Source organism: Carcharodon carcharias, chromosome 34 (assembly GCF_017639515.1).
Source record: "Carcharodon carcharias isolate sCarCar2 chromosome 34, sCarCar2.pri, whole genome shotgun sequence".
NCBI classification, from domain to species: Eukaryota; Metazoa; Chordata; class Chondrichthyes; order Lamniformes; family Lamnidae; genus Carcharodon; species Carcharodon carcharias.
This window is the reverse complement of record NC_054500.1, coordinates 24,936,257-24,959,516: the sequence shown is the minus strand read 5'-3', so window position 1 is coordinate 24,959,516 and position 23,260 is coordinate 24,936,257.

The window sequence follows — 23,260 nt, the reverse complement described above, 5'->3', positions numbered from 1 at the left end:
CCCTCTCACCATCCCCACACTCTCTCACAATCTCAAAATCCCAACACTCTCTCATACTCTCACCATCCCCACACTCTCTCAAACTCTCACCATCCCCACACTCTCTCCATTCCCACAAACCCTAACACTCTCATCATCCGTACAGTCTCTCACACTCTCTCCATCCCCACACTCAATCACGCTCTCACCATCCCCACACTCTCAACACCCACTACATTCCCACACTCTCTCACACTCTCTCGATCCCCACACACTCTCACAATCACTCCATTCCCACACTCTCTCACACACTCTCCATCCCAACACTCTCTCCATCCCCAAACTCTCACCAAACCAAAATTCTCCCACATTCTCACCATCCCCACACTCTCTCACACTCTCTCCATCCCCACACTCTCTCACACTCTCTCCATCCCCACACTCTCACCAAAACAAAATTCTCCCACATTCTCACCATCCCCACACTCTCTCACACTCTCTCCACCCCAACACTCTCTCACATTCTCTCCATATCCACACTCTCTCACACTCTCTCCATCCCCACACTCTCTCACACTCTCACCATCCCCACACTCTCAACATCCCCAAACCCTCTCATGCTCTCACCATCCCCACACTCTCTCCATCCCCACACTCTCTCACACTCTCACCATCCCCACACTCTCTCACAATCTCACAATCCACACATTCTCTCACACTATCTCCAGCCCCATCCTCTCTCACAATCTCCCCATCCCCACAGTCTCTCCATCCCCACACACTCTCACACTCTCTCCATCCCCACACTCTCTCACACTCTCTCCATCGCCACACTCTCACCAACCCAACATTCTCCCACATTCTCACCATCCCCACACTCTCTCACACTCTCACCATCCCCACACTCTCTCACCATCTCTCCATCCCCACACTCTCACCATCCCCACAATCTCAAAATTCCCACACTCTCAACATCCCCACACCTCTCACAATCTATCCATTCCCACACTCTCTCACATTCTCACCATCCCCACACTCACTCCATCCCCACACACTTTCACAATCTCTCCATCCCCACACCCTCTCACAATCTCATGGATCCCCACACTCTCACCATCCCCACACTCTCACCATCCCCAGACTCTCTAAAACTCTCTCTATCCCCACACTCTTTCACAACCTCACCATCCCCACACTCTCCCACACTCTCTCCATCCCTACACTCTCACCATCCCCACACTCTCTCACAACGTCACCATCCCCACACTCTCCCACACTCTCACCATCCCCACAGTATCACACACTCTATCCATCCCCACAATCTCTGACACTCTCACGATCCCCACGCTCACTCAAACTCTCTCCATCCCCACACTCTCTCCATCCCCACACTCTCTCCATCCACACACTCTTTCACACTCTCTCCATCCCGACACACTCTAACACTCTCATCATCCGTACAGTCTCTCAGACCCTCTCCATCCCCACAATCTCTCACACTCTCACCATCCATACACTCTCTCACACTCTCTCGATCCACACACACTGTCTCACACTCTCTCCATCCCAAGACTCTCTCCACCCCCACACTCTCTCACACTCTCTCCATCCCCAAACTCTCACCAACCCAACATTCTCCCACATTCTCACCATCCCCACACTCTCTCACTCTCTCTCCATCCCCACAATCTCTCACGCTGTCACGATCCCAACACTCTCTCACACTCTCACCATCCCCACTCTTTCTCCATCCCCACACACTCTCACACTCTCTCCATCCCCACACTCTCTCACACTCTCACAATCCCCAAACTCTCTCACAATCTCACTATCCCCACATTCTCTCACAATCTCTCCATCCCCACACTCTCTCCCACACTCACCATCCCCACATTCTCTCACATTCTCTCCACCCCCACACTCTCTCAAAATCTCACCATCCCCACACTCTCTCACACTCTCTCCATCTCCATACTGTCTCACGCTCTCTCCATCCCCACACTCTCTCACACTCTCACAATCCCCAAACTCTCTCACAATCTCACTATCCCCACACTCTCTCACAATCTCACTATCCCCACATTCTCTCACAATCTCTCCATCCCCACACTCTCTCACACACTCACCATCCCCACATTCTCTCACACTCTCTCCATCCCCACACTCTCTCAAAATCTCACCATCCCCACACTCTCTCACACTCTCTCCATCTCCATACTGTCTCACACTCTCTCCATCCCCACACTCTCTCCATCCCCGCACTCTCTCACACTCTCACCATCCCCACATTCTCATCATCCCCACACTATCTCAAACTCTCACCAAACCCAAACTCTCTCACACTCTCACCATCCCCACGCTCTCTCAGACTCTCTCCATCCCCACACTCTACCACACTCTAGCCATCCCCACAGTCTCTCTCACTCTCACCATCCCCACACTCTCTCACACTCTCTCCATCCCCACACTCTACCACACTCTAGCCATCCCCACAGTCTCTCTCACTCTCATCAGCCCCACAGTCTCTCACACTCTAACTATCCCCACACCCTCTCACACTCTCTCCATCCCCACACTCTCTCACAATCTCACCATCCCCACAATCTCTCACACTGTCAAAATGCCCACACTCTCATCATCCCCAAAATCTCTCACATTCTCACGATCCCCACACTCGCTCAAACTCTCTCCATCCCCACACTCTCACCATCCCCACACTCTCTCACAGTCACCATCCCAACACTCTCTCACACTATCACCATCCCCACACTCTCTCCATCCCCACACAATCTCACACTCTCTCCATCCCCACACTCTCTCCATCCCCACACTCTCTCCATCCCCACACTCTCTCATACTCGCACCATTCCCACACTTTCAACTTCCCCACAATCTCACCACACCCACACTCTCACCATCCCCAAACTCTCTCACACTCTCACCATCCCCACACTCTCTCACACTCTCTCCATCCCCACACACAATCACGGTCTCACCATCCCCACACTCTCTCACACTCTCTCCATCCCCACACACAATCACGGTCTCACCATCCCCACACTCTCTCACACTCTCTCCATCCCCACACTCTCTCACACTCACACCATCCGTACACTCTCTCACACTCTCTCCATCCCCACACCCTCACACTCTCAAAATCCCCACACTCTCTCACATTCTCACCATTCCCACACTCTCTCAAACTCTCTCCATCCCCACACTCTCTCACACTCTCTCCATCCCCACACTCTCTCACACTCTCTCCATCCCCACACTCTCACACAATCTCACTATCCCCACAATCTCATCATCCTCACAATCTCATCATCCCCACAATCTCACTATTCCCACACACTCAACATCCCCACACCCTCTCACACTCTCTCCATCCCCACATTCTCTCACACTCTCTCCATTCCCACTCTCTCTCACAATCTCACTATCCCCACACTCTCTCTATCACCACACACACTTAGACTTCCTCCAGCCCCACACTCTCTCACACTCTCACCATCCCCACACTCTCACCGTCCCCAGACTCGCTAAAACTCTCTCTATCCCCATGCTCTCTCACAACCTCACCATCCCCACACTCTCCCACATTCTCTCCTTCCCCACACTCTCTCACACTCTCACCATCCATACACTCTCTCAAAGTCTCTCGATCCCCACACTCTCTCACACTCTCTCCATCCCCACACTCTCTCACACTCTCGCAATACACCCAGGCTCTCATAATCTCACCATCCCCAAACTCTTTCACACTCTCACCATACCCAAACTCTCTCACAGTCTCACCATTCCCAAACTCTCTTGCACTCTCTCCAACCCTACACTCTCACCAACCCAACATTCTCCCGCATTCTCACCATCCCCACACTCTCTCACATTCTCTCCATCCCCACACTATCTCAAAATCTCCCCATCCCCACACTCTCCCACAATCTCTCCATCTCCATAAAGTCTCACACTCTCTCCATCCCCGCATTCTCTCACACTCTCACCATCCCCAAACGCTCATCATCCCCACACTCTCTCACACTCCCACCGTCCCCACAGTATCTCAAACTCTCACCATCCCCAAACTCTCTCACACTCTCACCATCCCCACACTCTCTCACAATCTCTCCATCCCCACAATATCTCACAATCTCACCATCCCCACATCTGACCATCCCCACACTCTCACGATCCCCACACTCGCTCAAACTCTCTCCATCCCCACACTCTCTCACAGTCACCATCCCAACACTCTCTCACACTGTCAACATCCCCACAATCTCTGCAACCCCACCATCTCTCACACTCTAGCCATCCCCGCACTCTCTCTCACTCTCAGCATCCCCACCTTCTCTCACAGTCTCACCGTCCCCACACTCTCTCACAATCTCTCCATCCCCACAATATCTCACAATCTCACCATCCCCACATCTGACCATCCCCACACTCTCTCACACTCTCTCCATCCCCACACTCTCTCTCAATCTCACCATCCCCAATCTCTCTCACACTCTCTCCATCCCCACACTCTCTCACAATCTCACCATCCCCACACTCTCTCACAATGTCAACATCCCCACACTCTCATCATCCCCAAAATCTCACACACTCTATCCATCCCCAAAATCTCTCACACTCTCACGATCCCCACACTCGCTCAAACTCTCACCATCCCCACAATCTCACCATCCCCACAATCTCACCATCCCCACAATCTCACTATTCCCACACTCTCAACATCCCCACACACTCTCACACTCTCTCCATTCCCACACACACTCACACTCTCTCGATCCCCACACACTCTCACACTCTCTCCATCCCCACTCTCTCTCACAATCTCACTATCACCACACTCTCTCACACACTCACCATCCCCACATTCTCTCACATTCTCTCCATCCCCACAATCTCTCCGTCCCCGCACTCTCTCACACCCTCACCATCCCCACACTCTCTCACAATCTCACCAACCCACACTCTCTCTATCCCCACACTCTCTCACACACTCACCATCCCTACATTCTCTCACATTCTCTCCATCCCCACACTCTCTCCATCCCCACACTCTCTCAAAATCTCACCATCACCACACTATCTCAAACTCTCACCATTCCCAAAGTCTCTCACACTCTCACCATCCCCACACTCTCTCACACTCTCCCCATCCCCACACTCTCCCACACTCTAGCCATCCCCACCATCTCTCACTCTCAGCATCCGCACATTCTCTCACACTCTCACCATTCCCACAATCTGACCATCCCCACACTCTCTCACACTCTCTCCATCCCCACACTCTCTCTCAATCTCACCATCCCCAATATCTCTCAAACTCTCTCCATCCCACACCCTCTCACACTCTCTCCATCCAGACACTCTCTCCATCCCACACTCTCTCACACTCTCTCCATCCAGACACTCTCTCACACTCTCTCCATCCCCTCACTCTCTCCATCCCCACACTCTCTCACAATCTCTCCATCCCCACACTCTCTCGAAATCTCACCATCCCCACACTCTCACCATCCCCACAATCTCTCACAATTTCACCATTCAAACAATCTCACAAAATCTCACCATTCCCACACTCTCACTGTCCCCACACTCTCTCTGACTTACAGCGTCCCCAAACTCTCGGACATCTCAGCATCCCCAGATTCTCTCACACTCTCACGATCCCCACACTCTCTCACATTCTCACCAAGCCCACACTATCTCAATCTCTCTCCACCCCCACACTCTCTGTCACTCTCAGCATCCCCACAGTCTCACACACACTATCCATCCCCACACTCTCTCACACTCTCACCATCTGCGCACTCTCTCACAATCTCACCATCCCCACATTCTCTCACACTCTTTCCATCCCCACCCTCTCTCACAATCTCACCATCCCCACACTCTCTCCATCCCCACGCACTCTCACACTTACAGCATCCCCACACTCTCGCACAATCTCTCCATCCCCACACTCTCTTATACTCTCTGAATCCCCACACTCTCTCAAAATCTCTCCAGCCCCACACTCTCTCTCACTCTCAGCATCCCCACAGTCTCACACACTCTCTCCATCCCCACACTCTCACACAATCTCACTATCCCCACACTCTCTCACACTCTCACCATCCCTACACTCTCACCATCCCCACACTCTCTCACACTCTCTCCATCCCCACACTCTCTCTCACTCTCACCATCCCCACACTCTCTCCTTCACCACACTCATTCACAATCTCAACGTCCCCCCATCCTCTCACACTATCTCCATCCACACACTCTCTCACAATCTCACCAGCCCCACATTCTCTCACATTCTCTCCATACCTACACTCTCTCCATCCCCACACTCTCTCAAACTCTCACCGTCACCACACTATCTCAAACTGTCATCATCCCCAAAGTCTCTCACCCTCTCACCATCCCCACATTCTCTCACAATCTCACCATGCCCACACTATCTCAGACTCTCTCCATCTCCTCACTCCCTTAAACTCTCACCATCCCCACACTCTCGCCATCCACAAACTCTCTCAAACTTTCACCATTCCCACACTCTCTCACACTCTCTCCATCCCCACACTCTCTCACACTCTCACCATCCCCACACTCTCGCACAATCTCACCATCCCCACAATCTCACTATTCCCACACTCTCATCATCCCCACATCCTCTCACACTCTCTCAATCCCCACACTCTCTCACACTCTCACCATCCCCACACTCTCTCCATCCCCACACATTCTCACACTCTCTCCATCCCCACACTCTCTCACAATCTCACCATCCCCACACCCTCTCACAATCTCACCATCCCCACAGTCTCTCCATCCCCACACACTCTCACACTCTCTCCATCCCCACACTCTCTCACACTCTCACAATCCCCATACTGTCTCACAATCTCACCATTCCCACACTCTCTCACACACCCACCATCCCCATACTCTCACCATCCCCACACTCTCCAACTCTCTATCCATCCCCGCAATCTCTCACACTCTCACAATCCCCACACTTGCTCAAACTCTCTCCATCCCCACACTCTCTCCATCCCCACATTCTCTCACACTCTCTCCATCCCCACATTCTCTCACACTCTCACCGTCCCCACACTCTCTCACACTCACCATCCCAACACTCTCACACTCTCACCATCCCCACACTCTCTCACACTCGGACCATCCCACACATTCAACTTCCCCACAATCTCACCATACCCAAACTCTCACCATCCCCACACTCTCTCACACTTTCTCCATCCCCACACTCTCTCCATCCCCACACTCTCTCCATCCCCAAGCTCTCTCAAACTCTCACCATCCCCACACTCTCTCACACTCTCTCCTTCCCCACACACTCTAACACTCTCATCATCCGTACAGTCTCTCACACTCTCTGCATCCCCACACTCAATCACGCTCTCACCATCCCCACACACTCTCACACCCTCTCCATCCCCACACGCTCTCACACTCTCACCATCCGTACACTCTTTCACACTCTCTTGAACCCCACACTCTCTCACACACTCTCGATCCCCAAACTCTCTCACACTCTCACAATACCCCGAGTCTCTCCATCCCCACACTCCCTCAAACTCTCTACATCCCAAAACTCTCTCCTTCCCCACATTCTGACACTCTCGTCAACCCAACACTCTCTCACAGTCTCTCCATCCCAACAAAATCTCAAACTCTCTCCATCCCCACACCCTCACACTCTCACATTCCGCAGAATCTCTCATAATCTCACCATCCCCACACTCTTACACACTCTCAGCATCCCAACAATCTCTCACTTTCACACCATTCCCACACTCTCTCACACTCTCTCCATCCCAACACTCTCACCAACCCAACATTCTCCCACATTCTCAGCATCCCCACACTATCTCACACTCTCACCATCCCCACACTCTCTCACCATCTCTCCATCCCCACACTCTCGCACAATCTCACCATCGCCACAATCTCATCATCCCCACACTCTCACCTACCCAGCATTCTCCCACATTCTCACCATCCCCACACTCTCTCACAATCTCTCCATCCCCACACTCTCTCACAATCTCACCATCCCCACACCCTATCACGATCTCTCCATCCCCACACTCTCTCACACTCTCACCATCCCCACACTTTCTCCATCCCCACACACTCTCACACTCTCTCTATCCCCAAACTCTCTCACACTCTCACCATCCGCACACTCTCTCACAATCTCACCATCCCCAAATTCTCTCACACTCTCTCCATCCCCACACTCTCTCACACTCTCACCATCCCCACACTTTCTCCATCCCCACACACTCTCACACTCTCTCTATCCCCACACTCTCTCACACTCTCACCATCCGCGCACTCTCTCACAATCTCACCATCCCCACATTCTCTCACACTCTTTCTATCCCCACCCTCTCTCACAATCTCACCATCCCCAAACACTCTCCATACCCACACACTCTCACACTCCCACCAACCCAACATTCTCCCACATTCTCACCATCCCCACATTCTCTCACACTCTTTCCATCGCCACATGCTCTCACACTCTCACCGTCCCCACACTCTCTCACCATCTCTCCATCATCACACTCTCACACAATCTCACCATTCCCACACTCTCTCACACTCTCTCCATCCCAACACTCTCTCACACTCTCTCCATCCCCACACTCTCTCACACTCTCTCCATCCCCACAAAATCTCACACTCTCTCCATCCCCACACTCTCACCAACCCAACATTCTCCCACATTCTCACCATCCCAACACTCTCTCACACTCTCTCCATCCCCACACTCTCTCACACTCTCACGATCCCCACACTCTCTCACAATCACTCCATCCCCAAACTCTCGCACAATCTCACCATCCCCACAATCTCATCATCCCCACAATCTCACCATCCCCACAATCTCACCATCCCCACAATCTCACTATTCCCAAACTCTCAACATCCCCACACCCTATCACACTCTCTCCATCCCCACACTCTCTCACACTCTCACCATCCCCTCACTCTCTCCAATCCCACACACTCTCACATTCTCTCCATCCCCACACTCTCTCACACTCTCACCATCCCCACACCCTCTCACAATCTCAACATCCCCAAATTCTCTCAAACTCTCTCCATCCCCACCCTCTCTCACAATCTCACCATCCCCACACTCTCTCCATCCCCACACACTCTCACACTGTCTCCATCCCCACACACTCTCACACTGTCTCCATCCCCACACACTCTCACACTGTCTCCATCCCCACACTCTCTCACACTCTCTCCATCCCCACACTCTCTCACACTCTCACAATCCCCACTCTCTCTCACAATCTCACTATCACCGCATTCTCTCACACTCTGTCCATCCCCACAATCTCTCCATCCCCACACACTCTCACACTCTCTCCATCCCAACACTATCTCAAAATCTCACCACCCCACACTCTCTCACAATCTCTCCATCACCATAGTGTCTCACACTCTCTCCATCCCCACACTCTCTCACAATTTCACCATACCCACAATCGCTCACACTCTCTCCATCCCCACACACTCTCACACTGTCTCCATCCCCACACTCTCTCACACTCTCACAATCCCCACACTCTCTCACAATCTCACTATCCCCACATTCTCTCACACTCTCTCCATCCCCACACTCTCTCACACACACACCATCCCCACATTCTCTCACATTCTCTCCATCCCCACACTCTCTCCATCCCCACACACTCTCACACTCTCTCCATCCCCACTATCTCAAAATCTCAGCTTCCCCACACTCTCTCACACTCTCTCCATCTGCATACTGTCTCACACTCTCACTATCCCCACACTCTCTCCATCCCCGCACTCTCTCACACTCTCTCCATCCCCACACTCTCTCAAACTCTCACCAACCCCACACTCTCCCACACTCTAGCCATCCCCACCGTCTCTCACTCTCAGCATCCGCACATTCTCTCACACTCTCACCATTCCCACAGTCTCTCACACTCTCTCCATCCCCACACTCTCTCACAATCTCTCCATCCCCAGAATATCTCACAATCTCACCATCCCCACACTCTGACCATCCCCACACTCTCTCACTCTCTCACCATCCCCAATATCTCTCACACTCTCTCCATCCCACACCCTCTCACACACTCTCCATCCAGACACTCTCTCACACTCACTCCATCCCACACTCTCTCACACTCTCTCCATCCAGACACTCTCGCACACTCTCTCCATCCCCTCACTCTCTCCATCCCCACACTGTCTCCATCCCCTCACTCCCTCCATCCCCACACTCTCTCACAATCTCTCCATCGCCACACTCTCGAAATCTCACCATCCCCACACTCTCTCATCCTCTCTCCATCTCAACACTGTCTCACAATCTCACCATCCCCAATATCTCACAATTTCACCATCCCCACAATCTCACAAACTCTCTCCATTCCCACACTCTCTCTGACTTAAAGCGTCCCCAAACTCTCGGACATCTCAGCATCCCCAAATTCTCTCACACTCTCACGATCCCCACACTCTCTCACATTCTCACCATGCCCACACTATCTCAATCTCTCTCCACCCCCACACCCTCTGTCACTCTCAGCATCCCACAGTCTCACACACACTCTCCATCCCCACAATCTCGCACACTCTCAACATCCGCGCACTCTCTCACAATCTCACCATCCCCACATTCTCTCACACTCTTTCCATCCCCACTCTCTCTCACAATCTCACCATCCCCAAACACTCTCCATCCCCACTCTCTCTCACAATCTCACCATCCCCAAACACTCTCCATCCCCACACACTCTCACACTCTCTCCATCCCCACACACTCTCACACTCTCTCCATCCCCACACTCTCTCACACTCTCTCCATCCCCACACTCTCTCACCATCTCTCCATCATCACACTCTCGCACAATCTCACCATTCCCACAATCTCACTATTCCCACACTCTCAACATCCCCACACCCTATCGCAATCTCTCCATTCCCACACTCTCTCACACTCTCACCATCCCCACACTCTCTCCATCCCCACACTATCTCAAAAGCTCAGCATCCCCACACTCTCTCACACTCTCTCCATATGCATACTGTCTCACACTCTCTCCATCCCCACACTCTCTCCATCCCCGCACTCTCTCACACTCTCTCCATCCCCACACTCTCTCACAATTTCACCATACCCACAATCGCTCACACTCTCTCCACCCCCACACTCTCTCCATCCCCGCACTCTCTCACACTCTCACCATCCCCACACTCTCTCCATCCCCGCACTCTCTCACACTCTCACCATCCCCACACTCTCTCCATCCCCACACTCTCTCACACTCTCTCCATCCCCACACTCTCTCCATCCCCACACTCTCTCAAACTCTCACCGTCTCCACTCAATCTCAAACTCTCACCATCCCCAAAGTCTCTCACACTCTCACCATCCCCACACTCTCTCACACTCACTCCATCCCCACACTCTTCCACACTCTAGCCATCCCCACCGTCTCTCACTCTCAGCATCCACACATTCTCTCACACTCTCACCATTCCCACAGTCTCTCACACTCTCTCCATCCCCACACTATCTCACAATCTCTCCATCCCCACAATATCTCACAATCTCACCATCCCCACACTCTGACCGTCCCCACACTCTCTCACACTCTCACCATCCCCACACTCTCACCATCCCCACACTCTCACACACTCTATCCATCCCCACAATCTCTCACACTCTCACGAACCCCACTCTCACTCAAACTCTCTCCATCCCCACACTCTCTCCATCCCCACACTCTCTCACACTCTCTCCATCCCCACACTCTCTCACAATTTCACCATACCCACAATCGCTCATGCTCTCTCCATCCCCACACTCTCTCACACTCTCTCCATCCCCACACTCTCTCCATCCCCACACTCTCTCACACTCTCTCCATCCCCACACTCTCACCATCCCCATACTCTCTCACACTCTCACCATCCCCACACTCTCTCCATCCCCGCACTCTCTCACACTCTCACCATCCCCACACTCTCTCACACTCTCACCATCCCCACACTCTCTCACAAACTCACAATCCCCACATTCTCTCACACTCTCTCCATCCCCACATTCTCTCACACTCTCACCATCCCCACACTCTCTCCATCCCCACACTCTTTCACAATCTCATCATTCCCACACTCTCAACTTCCCCACAATCTCAGCCTACCCAAAGTCTCACCATACCCACTCTCTCTCACACTTTCTCCATCCCCACACTCTCTCTGTCCCCAAACTCTCTCAAACTCTCATCATCCCCAAACTCTCTCACATCCTCTCCATCCCCACACTCTCTCACATCCTCTCCATCCCTACACTCTCTCACATTCTCACCATCCGTACACTCTCTCGCACTCTCTGGATCCACACACACTGTCTCACCCTCTCTCCATCCCAACACTCTCTCCATCCCCACACTCTTTCACACTCTCACCATCCCCACACTCTCTCACACTCTCTCCATTCCCACAAAATCTCACACTCTCTCCATCCCCACATCCTCTCAAACTCTCACCATCCGAACACTCACTCAGACTCTCACCATCCCCACAATCTCTCCATCCCCAAACTCTCTCACACTCTCTCCAACCCCACACTCTCTCACACTCTCTCCATCCCCACAATCTATCAAATTCTCTGCATTCCCACACTCTCTCCATCCCCACACACTCTCTGACTTACAGCATCCCCACACTCTCGCACAATCTCTCCATCCCCACACTCTCTTACACTGTCTGAATCCCCACACTCTCTCAAAATCTCTCTAGCCCCACACTCGCTCTCACTCTCAGCATCCCCACAGTCTCACACACGCTCTCCATCCCCACACTCTCGCACAATCTCACTATCCCCACATTCTCTCACACTCTCACCATCCCCACACTCTCTCCTTCACCACACTCATTCACAATCTCAACGTCCCCACATCCTCTCACACTATCTCCATCCACACACTCTCTCACAATCTCACCATCCCAACACTCTCTCTATCCCCACAATCTCACCCACTCTCTCCATCCCCACACTCTCTCACACACTAACCATCCCCACACTCTCTCCATCCCCACACTCTCTCACACTCTCTCCATTCTCACATTCTCCCACAGTCTCTCCATCCCCACACTCCCTCAAACTCTCACCATCCCAACGCTCCATCACATTGTCACCACCCCACACGCTCTCGCAGTATCACCATCCGCACTCACTCTCACACTCTTACCATCCCCACACTCTCTCCATCCCCACACACTCTCACACTCTCACCATCCCCACACTCTCTCCATCCCAACACTCTCTCACACACTGAACATCTCCACATTCTCTCACATTCTCTCCATTCCCACAATCTAACCATACCCACACACTCTCACACTGTCTTCATCCCAAAACTATCTCAAAATCTCACCATCCCCACACTCTCTCACACTGAATCCATCTCCACACTGTCTCACACTCTCTCCAACCCCACATTATCTCACAAACTCACCATCCCAACACTCTCACCATCCCCACATTCTCTCCCACTCTCTCCATCCCCACATTCTCTCATACTCTCACCAACCCCACACTCTCTCACACTCTCACCAACCCCACACTCTCTCACAATCTCACCATCCCCAAACTCGCTCACACTCTCTCCATCCCCACACTCTCTCCATCCCCACATTCTCTCACACTCTATCCATCCCCACAATCTATCAAACTCTCTCCATTCCCACACACTCTCCATCCGCACACTCTCTTACACTCTCTGAATCCCCACACTCTCTCACATTCTCTCCATCCCCACACTCTCGAACAATCTCACTATCCCAACACTCTTTCACAATCTCACCATCCCAACACTCTCACCATCCCCACAATCTCACCCACTCTCTCCATCCCCACACTCTCTCACACATTCACCATCCCCACACTCTCTCAAACTCTATCCATCCTCACATTCTCTCACAGTCTCTCCATCCCCACACTCTCTCAAACTCTATCCATCCTCACATTCTCTAACAGTCTCTCCATCCCCACACTCTCTCAAACTCTCATCATCCCAACACTCCCTCACATTGTCACCAACCCCACACTCTCTCCATCCTCACTTTCTCTCACACTCTCTCCATCCCCACACTCTCTCAAACTCTCACCATCCGAACACTCCATCACACCCTTACCATCCCCACTCTCTCTCCATCCCGACACTCTCTCACACTCTCTCCATCCCCAAACTCTCTCACACTCTCTCAATCCCCACAATCTATCAAACGCTCTCCATTCGAACACTCTCTCCATCCCCACACTCTCTCTGACTTACAGCATCCCCACACTCTCACACACTCTCTCCATCCCCACACTCTCTCACACTCTCTCCATCCCCAAACTCTCTCTCACTCTCAGCATCCCCAGAGTCTCACACACTCTCTCCATCCCCACACTCTCGCACATTCTCACTATCCCCACACTCTCTCACACTCTCACCATCCCTACACACTCACCATCCCCACACTCTCTCACACTCTCTCCATCCCCACACTCTCTCTCACTCTCACCATCCCCACACTCTCTCCATCCACACAATCTCTCACAATCTCACCATCCCAACACTCTCACCATCCGCACAATCTCCCACATTCTCTCCATCCCCACATTCTCTCACAAACTCACCATCCCCACACTCTCTCACACTCTCACCATCCCCACTCTCTCTCCCACTCTCTCCATCCCCACATTCTCTCACACTCTCTCCATCCAAACACTATCTCAAACTCGCCATGCCAACACTCCCTCACATTGTCACCATCCCCACACTCTCTCGCAGTATCTCCATCCCAACACTCTCTCACACTCTCTCCATCCCCACACTCTCTCACACTCTCTCCATCCCCCCAATCTTTCAAACTCTCTCCATTCCCACACTCTCTCCGTCCCCACACTCTCTCTGACTTACAGCATCCCCACACTCTCACACACTCTCTCCATCCCCACATCCTGTTACACTCTCTGAATCCCCACACTCTCTCAAAATCTCTCCATCCCCACACTCTCTCTCACTCTAAGCATCCCCACAGTCTCACACACTCTCTCCATCCACACCCTCTCTCACACTCTCACCATCCCTACACTCTCACCATCCCAACACTCTCTCACACTCTCTCCATCCCCACACTCTCTCTCACTCTCACCATCCCCACACTCTCTCCATCCCCACACTCTTTCACAATCTCACCATCACCACATTCTCTCACACTATCTCCATCCACACACTCTCTCACAATCTCACCATCCCAATACTCTCACCATCCCCACAATCTCACCCACTCTCTCCATCCCCACACTCTCTCACACACTCACCATCCCCACACTCTCCCACACTCTCACCTTCCCCACTCTCTTGCACGCTCTCACCAACCCCACACTTGCCCACAATCTCTCCATCCCCACACTCTCTCCATCCCCACATTCTCTCACACTCTCTCCATTCCCACATTCTCTCACAGTCTCTCCATCCCCACACTCTCTCAAACTCTCACCATCCCAACACTCCCTCACATTGTCACCATCCCCACACTCTCTCGCAGTATCACCATCCGCCCTCACTCTCACACTCTTACCATCCCCACACTCTCTCCATCCCAACACTCTCTCACACACTCACCATCTCCACATTCTCTCACATTCTCTTCATCCCCACACTCTATCCATCCCCACACTCTCTCACACTGTCTCCATCTCCACAAAGTCTCACACTCTCTCCAACCCCACATTCTCTCACAATCTCACCATCCCAACACTCTCACCATCCCCACACTCTCTCCCACTCTCTCCATCCCCACATTCTCTCAAACTCTCACCATCCCCACACTCTCTCACACTCTATCCATCCCCACACTCTCCCACACTCTCTAAAACTCTCTCCATCCCCACACTCTCTCTCAATCTCACCATCCCCAATCTCTCTCACACTCTCTCCATCCAGAAATTGTCTCACACTCTCTCCATCCCCACACTCTCTCCATCCCCACAACCTCTCACACTAACTCCATCCCCACACTATCTCAAAATCTCACCATCCCCACACTCTCTCACATTTTGTCCATCTTCACACTGTCTCCCACTCTCTCCATACCCACATTCTCTCAGTCTCACCATCCACACACACTCACCATCCCCACACTCTCTCACACTCTGTCCATCCCCACACTCTCACAATCCCCACAGTCTCACACACTCTATCCATCCCCACAAACTCTCACACTCTCACGACCCCCACACTCGCTCAAACTCTCTCCATCCCCACTCTCTCTCCACCCCCACACTCTCTGTCACACTCAGCATCCCCACAGTCTCACACACTCTCTCCATCCCCACACTCTCGCATAATCTCACAATCCCCACACTCTCTCACACTCTCACCATCCCTACACTCTCACCATCCCCACACTCTCTCACACTCTCTCCATCCCCACATGCTCTCTCACTCTCACCATCCCCACACTCTCTCACACTCTCACCATCCCAACACTCTCACCATCCAAACACTCTCTCCCACTCTCTCCTTCCCCGCACTCTCTCACACTCTCACCAAACCCACACTCTCTCACACTCTCACCAACCCAACACGAGCTCACATTCTCTCCATCCCCACACTCTCTCAAATTCTCACCATCCGAACACTCCCTCACACTCTTACCATCCCCACAATCTCTCCATCCCCACACTCTCTCACATTCTCTCCATGCCCACACTCTCTCACACTCTCAGCATCCCCACATCTCACACACTCTCTCCATCCACACACTCTCGCACAATCTCATTATCCCCACACTCTCTCACACTCTCACCATCCCTACACTCTCACCATCCCTACACTCTCTCACACTCTCTCCATCCCCACATTCTCTGACACTCTCTCCATCCCCACAATCTACCAAACTCTCTCCATTCCCACACTCTCTCCATCCCCACACTCTCACTGACTTACAGCATCCCCACACTCTCTCTGACTTACAGCATCCCCACACTCTCACACAGTCTCTCCATACCCACACTCTCTTACACTCTCTGAATCCTCATACTCTCTCTCACTCTCAGCATCCCCACAGTCTCACACACTCTCTCCATCCCCACACTCTCGCACAATCTCACTATCCCCACACTCTCTCAGACTCTCACCATCCCTACACTCTCACCATCCCCACACTCTCTCACACTCTCTCCATCCCCACACTCACTCTCACTCTCACCATCCCCACACTCTCTCCATCCCCACACTCTTTCACAATCTCACAGTCCCCACATTCTCTCACACTATCTCCATCCACACACTCTCTCACAATCTCACCATCGCAACACTCTCACCATCCCCACAATCTCACCCACTCTCTCCATCCACACACTCTCTCACAATCTCACCATCCCCACACTCTCTCACAATCTCACCATCCCCACACTCTCTCACACTCTCACCATCCCCACTCTCTTTCACACTCTCACCAACCCCACACTCACTCACACTCTCTCCATCCCCACATTCTCTCACAGTCTCTCCATCCCCACACTCTCTCAAACTCTCATCATCCCAACACTCCCTGACATTGTCACCAACCCCACACACTCTCACACTCTTACCATCCCCACACTCTCTTCATCCCAACACTCTCTCACACACTGAACATCTCAACATTCTCTCACATTCTCTCCATTCCCACACTCTATCCATCCCCACACACTCTCACACTGTCTCCATCCCAACACTATCTCAAAATCTCACCATCCCCACACTCTCTCACACTGTCTCCATCTCCCCACTTTCTCACACTCTCTCCAACCCCACATTATCTCACAAACTCACCATCCCAACACTCTCACCATCCCCACACTCTCTCCCACTCTCTCCATCCCCACATTCTCTCACATTCTCACCATCCGAACACTCCGTCACACCCTTACCATCCCCACGCTCTCTCCATACCGACACTCTCTCACACTCTCTCCATCCCCACACTCTCTCCATTCCCACAATCTATCAAACTCTCTCCATTCGAACACTCTCTCCATCCCCACACTCTCTCTGACTTACAGCATCCCCACACTCTCACACACTCTCTCCATCCCCACACTCTCTTACACTCTCTGAATCCCCACACTCTCTCTCACTCTCAGCATCCCCACAGTCTCACACACTCTCTACATCCCCACACTCTCGCACATTCTCACTATCCCCACACTCTCTCACACTCTCACCATCCCTACACTCTCACCATCCCCACACTCTCTCTCACTCTCACCATCCCCACACTCTCTCCATCCCCACCATCTCACCCACTCTCTCCATCCACACACTCTCTCACAATCTCACCATCCCCACACTCTCTCACAATCTAACCATCCCCACACTCTCTCACAATCTCACCATCCCCAGTCTCTTTCACACTCTCACCAACCCCACACTCACTCACACTCTCTCCATCCCCACTCTCTCTCCATCCCCACATTCTCTCACAGTCTCTCCATCCCCACACTCTCTCAAACTCTCATCATCCCAACACTCCCTGACATTGTCACCAACCCCACACACTCTCACACTCTTTCCATCCCCACACTCTCTCCATCCCAACACTCTCTCACACACTGAACATCTCAACATTCTCTCACGTTCTCTCCATTCCCACACTCTATCCATCCCCACACACTCTCACACTGTCTCCATCCCAACACTATCTCAAAATCTCACCATCCCCACACTCTCTCACACTGTCTCCATCTCCCCACTTTCTCACACTCTCTCCAACCCCACATTATCTCACAAACTCACCATCCCAACACTCTCACCATCCCCACACTCTCTCCCACTCTCTCCATCCCCACATTCTCTCACACTCTCACCATCCCCACACTCTCTCACACTCTCACCATCCCCACACTCTCTCACACTCTCTCCATCCCCACACTCTCTCCATCCTCACTTTCTCTCCCACTCACTCCACCCCCTCACTCTCTCAAGCTCTCACCATCCGAACACTCCCTCACACCCTTACCATCCCCACGCTCTCTCCATCCCGACACTCCCTCACACTCTCTCCATCCCCACACTCTCTCCATTCCCACAATCTATCAAACTCTCTCCATTCGAACACTCTCTCCATCCCCACACTCTCTCTGACTTACAGCATCCCCACACTCTCACACACTCTCTCCATCCCCACACTCTCTTACACTCTCTGAATCCCCACACTCTCTCTCACTCTCAGCATCCCCACAGTCTCACACACTCTCTCCATCCCCACACTCTCGCACATTCTCACTATCCCCACACTCTCTCACACTCTCACCATCCCTACACTCTCACCATCCCCACACTCTCTCACACTCTCTCCATCCCCACACTCTCTCTCACTCTCACCATCCCCACACTCTCTCCATCCCCACACTCTTTCACAATCTCACCGTCCCCACATTCTCTCACACTATCTCCATCCACACACTCTCTCATAATCTCTCCATGCCAACACTCTCTCCATCCCCACACTCTCTCCCACTCTCTCCATCCCCACATTCTCTCACACTATCTCCATCCAAACTCTCTCTCAAACTCTCACCATGCCAACACTCCCTCACATTGTCACCATCCCCACACTCTCTCGCTGTATCACCATCCGCACACTCTCTCACACTCTTACCATCCCCACACTCTCTCCATCCCAACATTCTCTCACACACTCACCATCTCCACATTCTCTCACATTCTCTCCATCCCCACACTCTCTCCATCCCCACACTCTCTCGCACTCTCTCCATCCCCACACTATCTCAAAATCTCAGCATCTCCACACTCTCTCACACTCTCTCCATCCCCACACTGTCTCACACTCTCTCCATCCCCACATTCTCTCACAATCTCACCATCCCCACAGTCTCACCATCCCCACACTCTCACCATCCCCACACTCTCACACACTCTCTCCATCCCCACACTCTCTTACACTCTCTGAATCCCCACACTCTCTCTCACTCTCAGCATCCCCACAGTCTCACACACTCTCTCCATCCCCACACTCTCGCACATTCTCACTATCCCCACACTCTCTCACACTCTCACCATCCCTACACTCTCACCATCCCCACACTCTCTCACACTCTCTCCATCCCCACACTCTCTCTCACTCTCACCATCCCCACACTCTCTCCATCCCCACACTCTTTCACAATCTCACCGTCCCCACATTCTCTCACACTATCTCCATCCACACACTCTCTCATAATCTCTCCATGCCAACACTCTCTCCATCCCCACACTCTCTCCCACTCTCTCCATCCCCACATTCTCTCACACTATCTCCATCCAAACTCTCTCTCAAACTCTCACCATGCCAACACTCCCTCACATTGTCACCATCCCCACACTCTCTCGCTGTATCACCATCCGCACACTCTCTCACACTCTTACCATCCCCACACTCTCTCCATCCCAACATTCTCTCACACACTCACCATCTCCACATTCTCTCACATTCTCTCCATCCCCACACTCTCTCCATCCCCACACTCTCTCGCACTCTCTCCATCCCCACACTATCTCAAAATCTCAGCATCTCCACACTCTCTCACACTCTCTCCATCCCCACACTGTCTCACACTCTCTCCATCCCCACATTCTCTCACAATCTCACCATCCCCACAGTCTCACCATCCCCACACTCTCACCATCCCCACACTCTCACACACTCTATCTATCCCCACAATCTCTCAAAATCTCACGATCCCCACAATCTCTCACACTCTCTTTGTCTCCACACTCTCACCATCCCCACACCTCTCACACTCTCTCCATCCCCACACTCTCTCACACTCTATCCATCCCCACAATCTTTCACACTCTCACGATCCCCACACTTGCTCATACTGTCTGCTTCTCCACACTCTCTCCATTCCCACACTCTCAACTTCCCCACAATCTCACCATACCCAAACTCTCCCCATCTCCACATTATCTCACACTTTCTCCATCCCCACACTCTCTCTCACACTCTCACTATCCCCACACTCTCTCACACTCTCTCCATCCCCGCACTCTCTCACACTCTCACCATCCCCACACTCTCATTATCCCTACACTCTCTCACACTCTCACCATCCACACACTATCACAAACTCTCACCATCACCACAAACTCTCACACTCTCACCATCCCAACATTCTCTCAAACTCTCACCATCCCCACAGTCTCTCAAACTCTCTCCATCCCCACACTCTCTCACAATCTTTCCATCCCAACAATATCACACAGTCTCACCATCCCCACACTCTGACCATCCCCACACTCTCTCACACCCTCGCAATCCCCACAACCTCTAACAATTTCACCATCCCCACAATCGCTCACACTCTCTCCATCCCCACATTCTCTCCATCCCCGCACTCTCTGACACTATCATCATCCCCACACTCTATCACACTCTCACTGTCCCCACGCTATCTCAAACTCTAAGCATCCCCACACTCTCTCAAACTCTCTCCATCCCCACACTCTCTCTCAATCTCACCATCCCCAATCTCTCTCACACTCTCTCCATCCCACAATCTCTCACACTCTCTCCATCCAAAAATTGTCTCACACTTTCTCCATCCCCAAACTCTCTCCATCCCCACACTCTCTTACACTCTCTGAATCCCCACACTATCTCTCACTCTCAGCATCCCCACAGTCTCACACACTCTCTCCATCCAAACACTCTCGCACAATCTCACTATCCCCACACTCTCCCACACTCTCACCATCCCCACTCTCTTTCACTCTCTCACCAACTCCACACTCGCCCACAATCTCTCCATCCCCACACTCTCACCATCCCCACACTCTCTCTCAATCTCTCCATCCCCAATCTCTCTCACACTCTCTCCATCCCACACTCTCTCACACTCTCTCCATCCAGAAATTGTCTCACACTCTCTCCTTCCCGACACTCTCTCCATCCCCACACTCTCACACACTCTCTCCATCCCCACACTCTCTTACACTCTCTGAATCCCCACACTCTCTCAAAATCTCTCCATCCCCACACTCTCTCTCACTCTCAGCATCCCCACAGTCTCACACACTCTCTCCATCCCCACACTCTCACACAATCTCACTATCCCCACACTCTCCCACACTCTCACCATCCCCACTCTCTTTCACGCTCTAATCAACTCCACACTCGCCCACAATCTCTCCATCCCCACACTCTCTCCATCCCCACACTCTCTCACACTCTCTCCATTCCCACATTCTCTCACAGTCTCTCCATCCCCACACTCTCTCAAACTCTCACCATCCCAACACTCCCTCACATTGTCACCATCCCCACACTCTCTCGCAGTATCACCATCCGCACTCACTCTCACACTCTTACCATCCCCACACTCTCTCCATCCCAACACTCTCTCACACACTCACCATCTCCACATTCTCTCACATTCTCTCCATCCCCACACTCTCTCATACTCTCTCCATCCCCACACTCTCTCTCACTCTCACCATCCCCACACTCTCTCCATCCACACACTCTCTCACAATCTCACCATCCCAACACTCTCACCATCCCCACAATCTCACCCACTCTCTCAATCCCCACTTTCTCTCAAACTCGCACCATCCCCACAGTCTCTCAAACTCTCTCCATCCCCACACTCTCTCACAATCTTTCCATCCCCACAATATCTCATAGTCTCTCCATCCCCACACTCTGACCATCCCCAAACTCTCTCACACCCTCTCCATCCCCACAAACTCTCACAATTTCACCATCCCCACAATCGCTCACACTCTCTCCATCCCCACATTCTCTCCCTCCCCGCACTCTCTGAAACTCTCACCGTCCCCACACTATCTCAAACTCTCACCATCCCCACACTCTCTCACACTCTCTCCATCCCCACACTCTCTCACACTCTCACCATCCCCACACTCTATCACAATATCTCCATCCCCACACTCTCCCACACTCTCTGCAACCCCACACTCTCTCAAACTCTCTCTATCCCCACACTCTCTCTCAATCTCACCATCCCCAATCTCTCTCACACTCTCTCCATCCCACACTCTCTCAAACTCTCTCCATCCCACACTCTCTCACACTCTCTCCATCCAGAAATTGTCTCACATTCTCTCCATCCTCACACTATCTCCATCCCCACACTATCTCAAAATCTCCCCATCCCCACACTCTCTCACATTTTGTCCATCTC